This window comes from Camelus bactrianus, chromosome 1 (genome assembly GCF_048773025.1).
Source record: "Camelus bactrianus isolate YW-2024 breed Bactrian camel chromosome 1, ASM4877302v1, whole genome shotgun sequence".
In the NCBI taxonomy this organism is placed as follows: Eukaryota; Metazoa; Chordata; class Mammalia; order Artiodactyla; family Camelidae; genus Camelus; species Camelus bactrianus.
Genome location: NC_133539.1, coordinates 34,260,648 through 34,274,961, shown reverse-complemented (window position 1 = coordinate 34,274,961; position 14,314 = coordinate 34,260,648).

Below are 14,314 nucleotides of genomic sequence, written 5' to 3'. Positions count from 1 at the left end.
AGTTGAGGAAAGGATACATAGGAATTTATTTTGCTATTTACTTTACTCTGTGTTTAAGTTTTCTATAATAAAATATAAAATACATAACCAAATAATGTAAAATCCTTAAAAGAGGGCCAAAGAAACTTGAAGTCAATCTCAATTATTAGAGAAAATATGCTTAAAGAAATAATAGGAAGATGCCAGTGTAAAACATTGATCTGAAAAATAATTTTGATTGTCTCCTTGTTTTCTCCTTTTGTCTTTAAAAATGTCAAAGAATAATTCTTTCATATACTTAAGAACTTATCCCTGAAGTATATCCCTGTTGTTTCTTAGTATAGAAATTTATCACAAAATAAAGTTTCTTTCTAAACTACTGAGTCAACAAGATATCATTCATTGTTTAAAATATAAAAGAAGTTCAGAAGTAGAATTTCCCAGAAACAAATACTCATGTTTCACAGAAACTATTAGTGCTTATGCAAAAGGCAAATTGCTAATAATTCTCTTGTAAAATATTAATAAAGTTTAGCAATGAGGCAAACAGACTTGTCTAACTGTAATTTACTAAGAAATTTAATGATCAATAGATCTTATATTTACCAATTTTCTACAGATTGCTATTAAATGAACAGTTTTTTTTTTTTTTAATTTTTAAGGCAGCTGGATCCTATCTAGTGTTTAAATTTGTTTGGAGAGTGAATTAATAATTTCTTCAAAAGAGATTAACAAATTATTACATATTATTTTGTAGCCCTCACACAAGCTAAAATCAAACTATGAAAGGTAGAAGTCAGGAGATGCAAATTTATATGAAGATTATAATTTAATAAAACATCTTGGCAATACTCTTTGAAGAAATTGTCTTGAACATTATCATGACTTAACTAGATGATATTAATTGCTAAAGTAAGATGTAAAACTATGTATACTTTATGATGTCAGACAGAGAAGTAATCACAAAATAAAATAAAATTAAAGTTAAATCAGTATCAGATCTTTTTGAAAAGTTTATCTCCAAATGATGACAAAAAAATCATGCTACACTCTATACATGTTGAGATGGGTATTTCATTTTTGTTTGTCTTTTTAAGACTTACATACACATTTTTTGTACTTTTAAAATATTGTATTAGATTTTCCAAAGGACAAGACAAGATGGTGGAATAGGAAGATCCTGGGCTTGCCTCCTCCCACAAACATACCAAAATTATCACTACATATAGGGAAAAAAAACCTCTAAGAACAACCTGAAGACTAGCAGAAGAGATTTTCCACAACTAACAATAAAAAGAAAAAGTCAAATTGTGACAGGTAAAAGGAACAGAGATGTGATCTGGCCAGGACCTACACCCCTAGCACTGTGACTACAGGTGTGAAGGATATCACAGCCTCAGAAGTTCTCTTTGAGGAGCCAGTGCTTTGAAGTCCACACCCAGATCCCTGGCCCAGGGGAGACACACTGGGAAGAAGAGCCCCATAACATCTTTGAGAACAGGCAGGGCTTACATCTAGTAGAGTCCTGTAGGAAACTGAGAATCTGAACTTCAAGGACACACACAAAAACTCACTTGATCTAAGTCCTAGTGCAGAGGCAGCAGTCTGAAAAGTGCCTGGGTCATACATGAAGGCAATTTATTAACTATTTTTGGGGCATGTACCCAAGAGGCAGGGATCTGTTGTAACTGTCTTTTGGTACAAAGGATCTGGTGGGTGCCAGTATTTTTGTTTGTTTTTAAATTTTGACTCATCCTCTACTTAGCTGACTTGGTGCTGGCAGATTCCATTTCTGTATCTACCCATCTAACCACATTACTAGGCCCTGCAGGACACCTTCTACACAAAGTCAGTCTTTCAAGACTGGGAGACAGGGTTGATCTACCCAGTATATAGAAACAAACACAGAGTTAAGCAAAATGAGGACACAAAGAAATATGTTTCAAACAAAAGAACATGATAAAACCTCAGAAAAAGAACTAAATGAAATGGAGATAAGCCATCTTCCAGATAAAGAATTTAAAGTAATAGTTAAAAATATGGTCACTTAACTTAGGAGAAGAATGGAGGAACACAATGAGAATTTCAACAAAGAGATAGAAAATATTAAAAAAAAGAACCACCATAGCTGACGAACACAATAAATAAGTAACACACCAGAGGGACAGGAGATTAGATGCCACAGAAGAATGGAGCAGCAATCTGGAAGACAGGCTAGTAGAAATCACCCAATCAAAAGAGCAAAAAAATAAACAAACAAACAAAAAATGAGGATAGTTAAAGAGACCTCTGAAACAACATCAAGCATACTAACATTTGCATTACAGGGGGTCACCGAAGGATAAAAGAGAAAGGGATAGAAAATGTATTTGAAGAAATAGTGGCTGAAAATTCCCTATCCCAGCAAAGGAAACAGATATTGAAGTCTAGGAAGCACAGAGAGTTCCAAACAAGATGTACCCAAGGAGACCTACACCATGACACAGTAAAACTAAATGTCAAATTTAAAGATAAAGAGAGAATCTTTAAAGCAACAAGAGAAAAAAAAGCTACTTACATATAGGGGATACCCCCATACAACTATCAGCTGACTTCCCAGCAGAACATTTACAGGCCAGAAGGGAGTGGCATACTATGTTCAAAGTACTGAAAGAAAATTCTTACAACCAAGAATACTCTATTCAGCAAGATAATCAATAAGAACTGAATGGTAAAGATAAAGAGTTTCCCAGACAAGCAAAAGCTAAAGTTGTTCATCACCACCCAACAGATCTTACAAGGAATGTTAGAGGGACTTTTTTAAACAGAAAAAAGACCATAACTGGAAATATGAAATATTATGAAAGAAAAAAAATCTCACAGGCAGAAGTAAACATATAGTAACGGTAAAGGATCAACCATCTGCATAGCTAGTACAAAGATTAAAAATCAAAGCTAGTAAAATCACGTATATATAAAATAATAAGTTAAGATATATACAAAATAAAAAGATGTAAAACATGGAGTCAAAAACATAAAACTTTGGTGGGGGGAGTAAAAATATAATCTTTTTGGAACATGCTCAAATGTAAGCAACTATCAACTTAAAATATACTGATCTATCCATACGTAGTATATAAACACCTCATGGTAACCACAAATAGAAAAGTGATAATAGATACACAAAAAATAAAAAGAATACAAACATAACACTAAGTTAAAGTCTTTAGATCATAAAGGAAGAGACTAACAGAAAAAGAAAGGAAGAGAAGAACAACAAAAACAATCACAAAACAATCAGTAAAATGGCAATAAGTACATAAGCATCAATAAACATGTTAAATGTAAATGGGCTAAATGCTCCAGTCAGACATAGGATGGACGAATGATTGAAAAAATAAGATCCATCTGTATACTGCATATAAGAGACTCACTTCAGATACAAAGACACACACAGATTGAAAGTACTAAGGGGATAAGAAAACGATATTCCATACAAATGGAAACAAAAATAAAGCTGAGGTAGCAATAATTATGCCAGAGAACTTAAACTTTAAAACAAAGTCTACAAAAAGAGACAAAGAAGGGTACTACATAATAATGAAGGGATCAAACAAGAAGGCATAACACTTGTAAATATATATGCACCCAACACAGGATCACCTAATACATAAAACGTTAAGAGAGAAATTGACAGTAATACAATAAGAGTAGGGGACTTTAACACCACACTCTCATCAATGGATAAATTTTCCAGACAGAAAATCAATAAGGAAACAGTGACCTTAAAGGACATACTAGATCAGATAGTCTTGAGAGATATTAGATCAGACAGTCCTAAGAGATATATACAGAGAATTCCATACAAAAATAGCAGAATACACTTTCTTTTCAAGTGCACATGGAACATTCTCCAGGATATAACACATGTTAGGCCACAAAAATATTTCAATACATTTTGTATCTATACTCTCAGGAAAGAGCAACAAAAGCAACAAAAGCAAAAAAAAAAAAAAAAAAAAACAAATTGGACAACATCAAACTAAAAAGCTTTTGCACAGTGAAGGAAGGTATCAACCAAATGAAAATGCAACCTACTACATGAAGAAGATATTTGCAAATAATATATCTGATAAGGGGCTAATATCCACATTATATAAAGAAATACAACTCATTATCAAAAACCTTAAATATTTGATTAAATATAGGCAGAGAACTTGAATGGACATTTCTCCAAAGAAGACATACAATGGCCAACAGGCACATGAAAAGATGCTCAACATCACTAATCATCAGGGAATGCAAATCAAAACCACAATGAAATATTACCTCACACTTGTCAAAATGGCTATTATCGAAAAAACAACAACTAACAAGTGCTGGCAAAGATATGGAGAAAAGGAAACTCTCATGCACTGTTGGTAGGAATGTAAATTGGTACAGCCATTATGGAAAACAGTATGGTGGTTCCTCAAAAAATTAAAAACAGAACTGCCATTTGATTCAACAATTCTACTTCTGGGTATTTACCTAAAGAAAATAGAATACAACTTTGAAAAGACATATGCTCCCTATGTTCATTGCCTCATTGTTGATAATAGTCAAGATATGGCTGCAACATAAGTGTTCATTGATAGATGAATGGATAAAGAACATATGGTGTATATGTATAATTATTACTCAAACATAAAAAAGTAAAAAAGAATAAAATCTTGCCATTTGTGACAACATGGAGGGACCCATAATAGTGTATTATGCTAAGTGAAATAAATCAGAGAAAGATAAATACTGTATGATCTCACTTCTATGTAGAATCTAAAAAACAAAACAAATGAATAAACAAAACAAAATAGAAACAGGCGTATAGATACAGAGAGGGATGCCAGAGGAAAGGTTGGGGGGGGGTTGGGTGAAATAGGTTAAGGGGATTAAGAAGTACAAACTTTCAGTTATAAAAATAAGTGTCATGAGGATGTATTATACAACATAAGGAATATAGTCAATAATACTGTAATTTGTATAGTGACAGATGATTACTAGACTTACAGCGATAATTTCATAATGTATTTAAGTGTCAAATCATGTGTTGTACACCTGAAACTAACATAATATTGTATGTCAATTATACTTCAATAAAATAAAGAATTGCATTATAACATAAATATCAATATATCATGAATTTTACAGACATAAATTTTAGAGGATGTAAATTTTCCACTATATATGTTGTATTTCTCCCTACAAATATTGGTGCTTTTAAGCTTTCTCTAATTTATCTTAGAATAACTAACACTATTAACACCTTCTTCATAAAGCACCCCTCTCTCTCTCTGTCTCTCTCTTTCTCTCACTGCCAATTTATCCATATATATGAAACTAACTTTTAATTTGACAGAAACACTGAAAATTACAAGGTAAAATATATACAAAGAACATGAATTCTATTGTTGGTGTTGACGCTGTTGCACGCATGCATGTATTTAGTATGTTTTGCATTTATTCACACATTCTTTCAAGGAGTTATTTCTTGAGCATTATGCACCATGAACTATGCTGAATTAACATATACATGTGTTCCACAGGTTTATATATAAGTGCGCACATGTAAAGTTATACATACGCATTTCTTAAGGCTTTATGAATTGTCTGAGTTTATTGGATGTACTAGTTTTGAAACTTGCATTTTTCTCGTTGAGAAAGATCATACATCGGGAATTTTTCCTTGTTCTGCATTCCATTATAACAGAGTTTACTAGAAATAATTGCTTGATAATACCTTGATCGACATTTTTCCATGTAAATTCAAAAAAGCATTTGGTGGCATTAGAATTCAAATGTATTAGGGACAGTTTTTAGGAGACACTGTGCACCTATTATGCCTGTAAGGAAAATCCTGGACATTGACTAGTTTATCTGATTTTTTTTTGTTTGTCAGTTCTTGGGAGATAGGCAATGAATGTACAGGCATACCGCCTTTCACGGTGCTTCACTTTATTGCGCTTTGCAAATACTGTGTTTTTTACAAATTGAAGGTTTATGGAAACCCTGTGTCAAGTAAGTCCATCAGTGCCGCTTTGCAATAGCATTGTGCACTTCATGTCTCTGTCACAGTTTGGCAATTCTCACAATATTTCGAAATTTTTAATTATTATTCTTACTATGATTATTATTATGTTATATTATTCATTATTTGTTATGGTGATCTATGATCAATGATCTTTGATGTTACTATTGTAAAAAGATTATGACTTGCTGAAGCTCAGATGATGGTTAGAATTTTTTAGCAATAAGCTTTTTTTTAAATTAAGCTATCAAAATTGTTTTAACAGACATAACGCTATTTTATACTTAATCAATTACAGTACAGTGTAAACATAATTTTAAATGCACTGGGAAACCGAAAAATTTGTTTAACTTGCTTTATTGCAATATTTGCTTTATTGTGGTGGTCTGGAACCAAATCCGCATATCTCTGATGCCTGTAAATACAGTTGAAAAGAAGTCTAGGTTTAAGTATAAAGGTCTAACATAGCTCTCTACACAGTGTAAAATAATTTTTAATCTTGCAAATTTGTCCACCAAATTCCTAAGTGAAGGTATTTCATATCATCAAAGTATTAAAAAAAACCCAGGTATCATGAACAGAATTAAAAGAATGAATTTAGTGTTTGACTTATATTTTGAGTATTTTCTAAAATTTTTGCCAGAGTAATAAAACTTATTTTAGATATAATTTAAACTGTACATAGCTCTCAGCCTTAGTAGGCCTTCTAATTTTAATACTTACTTAATAAGTGGTATTTATTACATTCTTTGACTACATTGTGAGGTAGTCTACTGGTATATAAGACGCATTGGGTTACAAGTTTAAATATCATAAAACTAACATAGATGCTTTATGACTACTCTAAAACAATTTAAAATGTGATAAGTGAATGTTACAGAGAGAATGCCTAGAGTATTAGCTGTAATTCCTTCAGCAAGATGATAAACTGCAGTGACAATAAAAATAGCTTCTTATCACATTCCATCTCTAGGGAAAGAATTTAATGTGTTCTCTAATAAGTCAGGCTGCATCAGAGAAAAATGCTTTTATTTATAAGTCAAGGAAAATATTTTCATTAGTGAGTGCAGTAAATTAGGAACATTTGAGGTGTATAAATATTAAGTAGATGATTTATTTTCTTAGCAGCCCAATCTTGCAGAAACTTTTCTGAGGCCTTTATAAAGCACAAACCTCTATTTAAATGTTAGAACATAGAATCAACCAGAGAGATTAAACAATGAAAAATACAAAAGTTGTACAAATTTCTGAGACTTTTATATTTACCTTTCAGTGTACCAACTTTATCAGAACTTCACATTAATAAATCAGCTATACTTCAATAATAAAAAAGATTAAAAATAATTTCACATTAAGTGAACAGTTCGAACATTCATTATCTAAATTACTAAAAACCTGTTATAGAGACATTTAAAAGTATTTTCCTTAAAGGTGGTCCTGCAGCATTGGTAAGTTGGAAAATAATGCTAAGAAGCTGCAATGACATTTGCTGGAATGGATACCTGATTTTGTTGGACAACTCAGCATGTGAAATATAGCATTGAGATTTTCCTCTTACCAACTTTTCTTCTTGAGTTATGCTCCTATTTCTTATTAATCTTCATTATGCTTTTTGTACTTAAATCATGGACTCATGTTTTAGAGAAATGATTCTACTCTTGGGCCTACTTTCAATTAAATGCTTTTCATTCAAACCAATTTAATTCAATTTAATAAATACATACCATGAGGCAGACATTGCACTGCATTTGGAAAACAATGGTAATCATTTTAGACTCATATCTTACTTTAGGAGACTACAATTTTGCAGCGAAGACAAATTTAAAATGGTAAATAAATATTTATTATAAAAAGTGCAATAAGAGTATGTTGCAAGTAGCAAAATAGCCTTCTTTTTTATGGTGAGTTGTATTCCAAAATATATATATATATATATATATACGCTGCATCTTTATTATCTGTTCAACTATTGATGTGGACTTAAGATGCTTCCATATTTTAGCAATTATAAATAATGTTGCTGTTAAGAGCAGGGTGTATGTATCTTTCTGAATTAATTCTTATTTTGTGGTTGGCTTTATTCCTTTGATAACTAAGTAAGTTTATAGAGCTAAAGCTCTAAACGTTCTTAGAAACAATGAACAGTACATATATGTAAATTAAAAATATATGTGCAGTAAAAAAAAAAAAATCTATCAAGCCATGAAAGACATGAAAGAAGCGTAAAATGAAAGAAGCCAGTCTGAAAAGGCTACAAACTGCAAGATTCTAACCAAATGACATTCTAGAAAAGGCACAGCTACAGAAACAATAAAAAGATCATAGTTTCCAGGGGTTTGGGGAGAGGGAGGGAGGAATGAATAGACGGAGCACAGGGGATTTTGGGGGCAATGAAATTATTCTGTATGATACTATAGTGGTGGCTACATGTCATTATGCATTTGTCAAAACCTATAGAATGTACAACATCAAGAGTGAACCCTAATGTAAACTATGGACTTTGGTTGATAATAATGTGCCCATGTCGGTTAATCGATTGTATCAAATATGCCACACTGATGAGGGATGTTGAGGGTAGGGGAGTATATATGTGTTGGTGGGGAGGGCTATGTGTGAACTCTGTATTTTCTGCTCAATTCTGTTGTGAACCTGCTCTAAAAGAACAGTCCATTTTTAAAAAAGTATGTTGCAAAAGAAATGGACTAACCAAATGGATTAGGGATGGTTCCCTAAAAAATTGTTCTTCAGATTGATTTGGAATTTGCTAAATTGAGAATGGAAAGTTAAGACTTGTTCTAACTGAAGGGAACATATTTTTTAAGGCCTTTAGATTAGATGAGGTCCTCAATATTAAAAGTGGATTGATCAAACATGATAAATGGTGTGATTTTCTATGATAGAGAACACAGCTGGAGGAGTAGATTAGATGGGGATACAGAAGGTGAGTAATAGGTTTAAGACAGTCCTGCTCCTAATATTTGTAACACTTGAACACAAATGGAAGCTTACTGTGTGATTAATAATTAAATATTTTAAGTCAAGCTAGTAATATTACATCATATATGTTCTACAAATTTACTATGACAGATACAACTATACTAAAAATTCCCCAAAATGTAAAATTATGGTTTTTATATCACTGAAAATTTGCAAAATATCAAAGATAAGAATTTAGTTATTATACACATCTTGGTGTTCTTGGATAAATAGCAATGTCTGGACACAGTAAGATAAAGAGATGTAATTCCCAATCAATTACTTCTTACTACTTGAAATTATTTTATTGCCTTTATTTCAGCAAATCCACTAATTATACTGTAATAATTATGGTTTTCACACAATTCATGTTCTTTTGACATTAATGCCAAATAAGATCATTTGAATCATAATAATTCCTAGGTAGCTTCTTAAAGTTATTTTACTAGCAAAACTGATTTTTTGAAAAATTAGGAAATTGAACTCTCAAAAAATTATTAAAATAATACACAGACTTTAGATAAATTGACTTCAAACACTGTAAGAGAATCTTACACAATAAATTATCCTTATCACAGAAAAATATTGCAAAATATTTAATGTATTTACATAAATTACTATCACTTACATCATTTTAACCATCTCTTGAAGTGCTATGTAGTTCCATATGGAAATAAAGAATATGTTTCAGATACAGACATATTTTTATGCAATTAATGCATTTAAAAAATAACACAAATAAATACTGTCAATTTTCTTCATCTCACATGTGCAACCCTTGTGGATACCATGCTAAACCTTGAGTACCTCTAGAATTATAAATGAAAGATGAAGAAAAACAAATAGCAGATAATTGACACTATTGGCAAACAGTTCTTTGTTAGGAAAGAACACCCTACAATCCTGCTGAGAGGAAGAATTGGACAAATTAGTTTGTTTACTTTTTCTCTGCCACTGCTCAAAACTGAACTCACCTTTTGAAGTGGCTTCCATTCAGATGCTGGTAGTGGCAAAATCTTTAGACTGTCATTGCATTTGGCCACAGTCACATTTCGTTTCAAGGACACAGGATGAGTGATGTGAAGAACAATTTTCCTGGGGCCTAAGCAGTGTTAGTTAGAATGAGAATAAATGTGTAAGTGTAAGGGGTGCTCTGTGCTGGTGTGGAGTGCCAAATCCTGAGTTACAGAGGCACTCATGTGTTCTTCAGCAAATTTACTTTTAGAATATTTTTGGTATGTGGGACCCCTAAGGTTCAGGGGCCCACAGAAGGGACCCCTCTTACTAGTTCCAAGAGTTGTGCTTGTTTAATGTATGGTTTTGAGTCACTGGAAACATTCAGTTGGAATATCCAAGCAGCAGCTAGCTAAACATATGAATCTAGAGCTAAAAAGAATTGGAAACCATCAGCATGCTAATGGTTATTGCACAAAACCATCTCTCTAGCCAGCCAGCTGTTTGAAGTTCTCATTATCAAGTTCACTGACCAGACATTCTCATAGAATGGGAGAAGTATATATTGAATGAGCCACTACAGCTTGATATCAAGGTGTTTTTTTTCCCACTGTTGCTATCTGAAGTATTCATCTCTGTCATTATGAAGATGGCAATCTAATAAGAGAGGTAGGTATTGTTAAAAAGAGGAAAAATAAAATAAAGGTCTAACTTAGTTTGGCATACTTAGGGAAGCTCTTCCTGAAAGAGCAATGTAAAAACTGACATTTAAAAAATGATAACAACTTATCTAGATGAAAAGAGGGGCAGAAGACATACTCTGAAAATGCCATGAAATTTGAGCTATTCAAGGGATAGAAAAAAAGACATGGATAGAATATAAAGGTTAGAGTGGTTAGTGAGCGTTAAATTGAGTATCTTGTGAGTTCTGGTAGGGGTTTTAGAAACTATATTAAAGACAGCTGGAAGTCACCAAAGTATATTGGGTGGGAATAAATATTCAGATCTGAGTTTTAAAAATTCATACTCTGGCTCCTGTATTGAAAGGGGTAAGAGAAAAGAACTCCTAAAAAGAAAATAGAATGTTATTGAAGTAGAGAGAATATTGAGTTTTGGATGAAGGTGTTGATAGTAAGAATAGAGACAAGAGAGTAGAGTGAACAAATTATGTATAATATAGGATTGATAATACAATGGTCAAGAGGAAGATGTTAATATGGTGGCTCTTTCCTTGGCTCAAGCTGTTTTGCGGATGGGGTTACCATTTGCTGAGTAAGAGACAAAGGAGGAGAAGGAGGATAATTGGTTTAGATGCGTGTGTAACTTGAGGTGCCTCTGATGTCCAAGTGGAGATGTCAGCAGGCAACTGAACACGTGTTCTGGAGATCAGGAGAGAGGTCTTGATTAAAGATATAAATGTGCTGATCAGGAAAATAAAATCTGGTCAAGAGGATGCCTGGTCAATTCTTAACTCAGTCTTTATTATGTTCATTGCTTGTTTTACTATGTAGTCACAAAAGTGACTGGAATATCTTTATATTTTTATTAGTTCTTATGTATCTAGCTCATCCATATACTTTTGATTTATTTAATACGTTTTATTTCTGTCAGTGGTACCCATAAAATACCCTTAGAGTATTATACCCTGATGCCTCTTACAAACATACTTGACAGTTTAACCTAATAATTTCTCTTTATTTTGCTACCTTTTTCTCCTGATTAGCACTAGCCATTATATATTAGGACAACCAAAATAGTTAAAATAAAAGACCCAGAATAGTTAAAATTGAATGATTTTACTTTTATAGAAAATTATTGCTATTTAAAATTTCATTTATTTGAAAAAACAACCTAAAATGATATTTAACTTAGAAGGATGAACTAATAGGATATGCTTTCATGAAACAATTAGATGACAGATTTAGTGCTCAAATCGAATGATTTGTTAAATGTCTTTTTCTAATATGTTTTAGTCTCTGAGAAGATTCTTTTTGCTATTTCTCTTTCACAAAAGGTAGTCACTTTGTATCTAATAAAAGGGAAAAAATCACATTGTTGTAAGACTCAATGCTGTTATTCTCTATTTTAAAATTCCAGCCAAGCTAGCTTGAAATATATTAAAAATAAATTATCAGTATGCAATTACTGTAGGTAGATATTGTGCTGTCACCAAAAAATAATAGGTGAATGGCAAATGAAACGCATGGTTGATGAGGTGCTATTTGTAACCTAGAACATGGTTCCTGATAAATCATAAACTGTCTAATTAAGAAACAGAAATATGCACATTGAGAGACAGGCTGTCTAATATTCATCACATGAAGATAGATATTATTTGGTTTATAATGCCTTTACTAAATAATTAAACTCAGTTTTAAATAACTCTTGTATCTTTTAATCAAGGCAATGGAGTATATTGTTCTGGGTTCCAGTTGTGAAAGCAGCTATGGGATTGTGTGCCGAAGGTATGTGTTGAGGCTTTAGGCCACATCAGCCCAACTTCTCTGACATCTCCACCACCGCAGTCCTCACTTTCCTAGTCATAGGCGTCGCATTCCTTTTTTAGACATCAGTTCTGCACTCTGTAGGAGTAAACTTGGAAGTCTTTCAGCTTTTTAAAAAAACTCAATTTCTGATTGTAAAATATCATATTTTAGAAAATGTTCCCAGTTTTTAGCAAACATTTAAACATTCCAGTTTGTGTGACTTCCATTGTTATTAATTCAACAAACATCGATAAAGCAAACGCCCAACTGCATTTCCTACTCCTAGGGGTTCACTGACAAGAGAGGAAGACCAACATGTAAACAACATGAGCACTTACAGACAACAGGCGTGAAAAAGCAGGTGGGCAAAATGAGAGGGGAGCAGGGAAGGGAGGATTTAGGAGATAATCTTCACAAAGAGGTGGGTGGTGACTGAACTGAATTTGGAGGATTTAGGAGATAATCTTCACAAAGAGGTGGGTGGTGACTGAACTGAATTTGAAGAGTAACAGTCACTGGGGGTTGCACTGGGGGGAGACATTATAGGTAGAGGCAGTAAATGATATATAGGTGCAAAAAGGTGGTTGGTATGAGGTCGCAGGTAGTTCAATAGGCCTGGCTGGCCAAGTTGGGCAAGTGACACAGGATGAAACTGGAGAGGTCCTATGGGATAGATCATAAAAGCACTGTTGATAGGTCTGTGCTTCTTGAGTGGAGAATGCAGAAAAGTCAACACTGCATGTGTCCTTTGAGCATCAAATTAAGTTAATGTTTTGAGGGAGAAACGTTGAAATGAGCTTTGAAGAGGATTTCCCACATACACTTAAAATCTAAAGACGAGATTCCTACTTTTCCATGTTAATTAATGAAAGTGTGTGTGTGTCTGTGTGTGTGTGTGTGTAGGGGTAACTTCTGGGGGTAGAAAACCCAGTGATATTTCTATCTACATCTTTATCTGATATTGAGTTTTCACTATATCGTGACAAATTGAACATTTAAGACACAATTATATGTATCAGGCACTGTTCTAAGTATTTTATAAGTGATAATATAATCCTTGTGACAGTTCTATAAAGTAAGAGCCATCATGATCTCCATTTTACTATTTATGAAACTGAGCCTCAGAGAAATTAGTAACTTACCTATGCATGAACTTACCATACCATTCGTAAGTATACAGAGTGCACATTTATTTTTTGGCTTAAAAAACTACAATGCATTTATTATCTGGCAATTGTAGGGGTCAGAAGTCCAAAATTAGTCTCAGTGGAGACTCAAGGTGTCAGCATTAATGGTTCTAGCTGGAGGCTCTAAATTGAGAATCTGTTTCTTGGTCTTTTTCAACTTCTAGAAGTTGCTCTAGAAGCCTATAGAAGCCAACTTCTAGATACACCTAGAGGCCACATGCCCTGGCTTGTGAACCCTTCCCTGTGTCACTTTTATCTCTTGTTCTGACATTATGTCTCCTACTACCACTTTGATGTCCTATTTCTCTCATAGAAGGGTCCTTATGATTACACCAAGCCCATACAGATAATACAGGATAATCTCCCCATTGCATGATCTTTAAATTAATCACACCACAGATTTCAAAGATTAGGACCTGGAATCTTTGAGGAGCTATTATTTGGCTACCACTCAAAACAATGCTAAGATAAGATTGCACATTTAAATGGCAGTTCCTTGAGTCCCTCAAGCACAGATTCTTACTCATGAGTTCTGGGATAGGGGTCTAGTAATTTTCATAATTAAGGAACCAAAATAATTATGATAGAGTTGGTTGAAAAATTCCATTTAAAAATAGTGCTGTGATAGTTCTGACAATTCAAAAAATAAGAATGAAGAAACTTTTGAGACTATGAAATAAAAGGCAAAG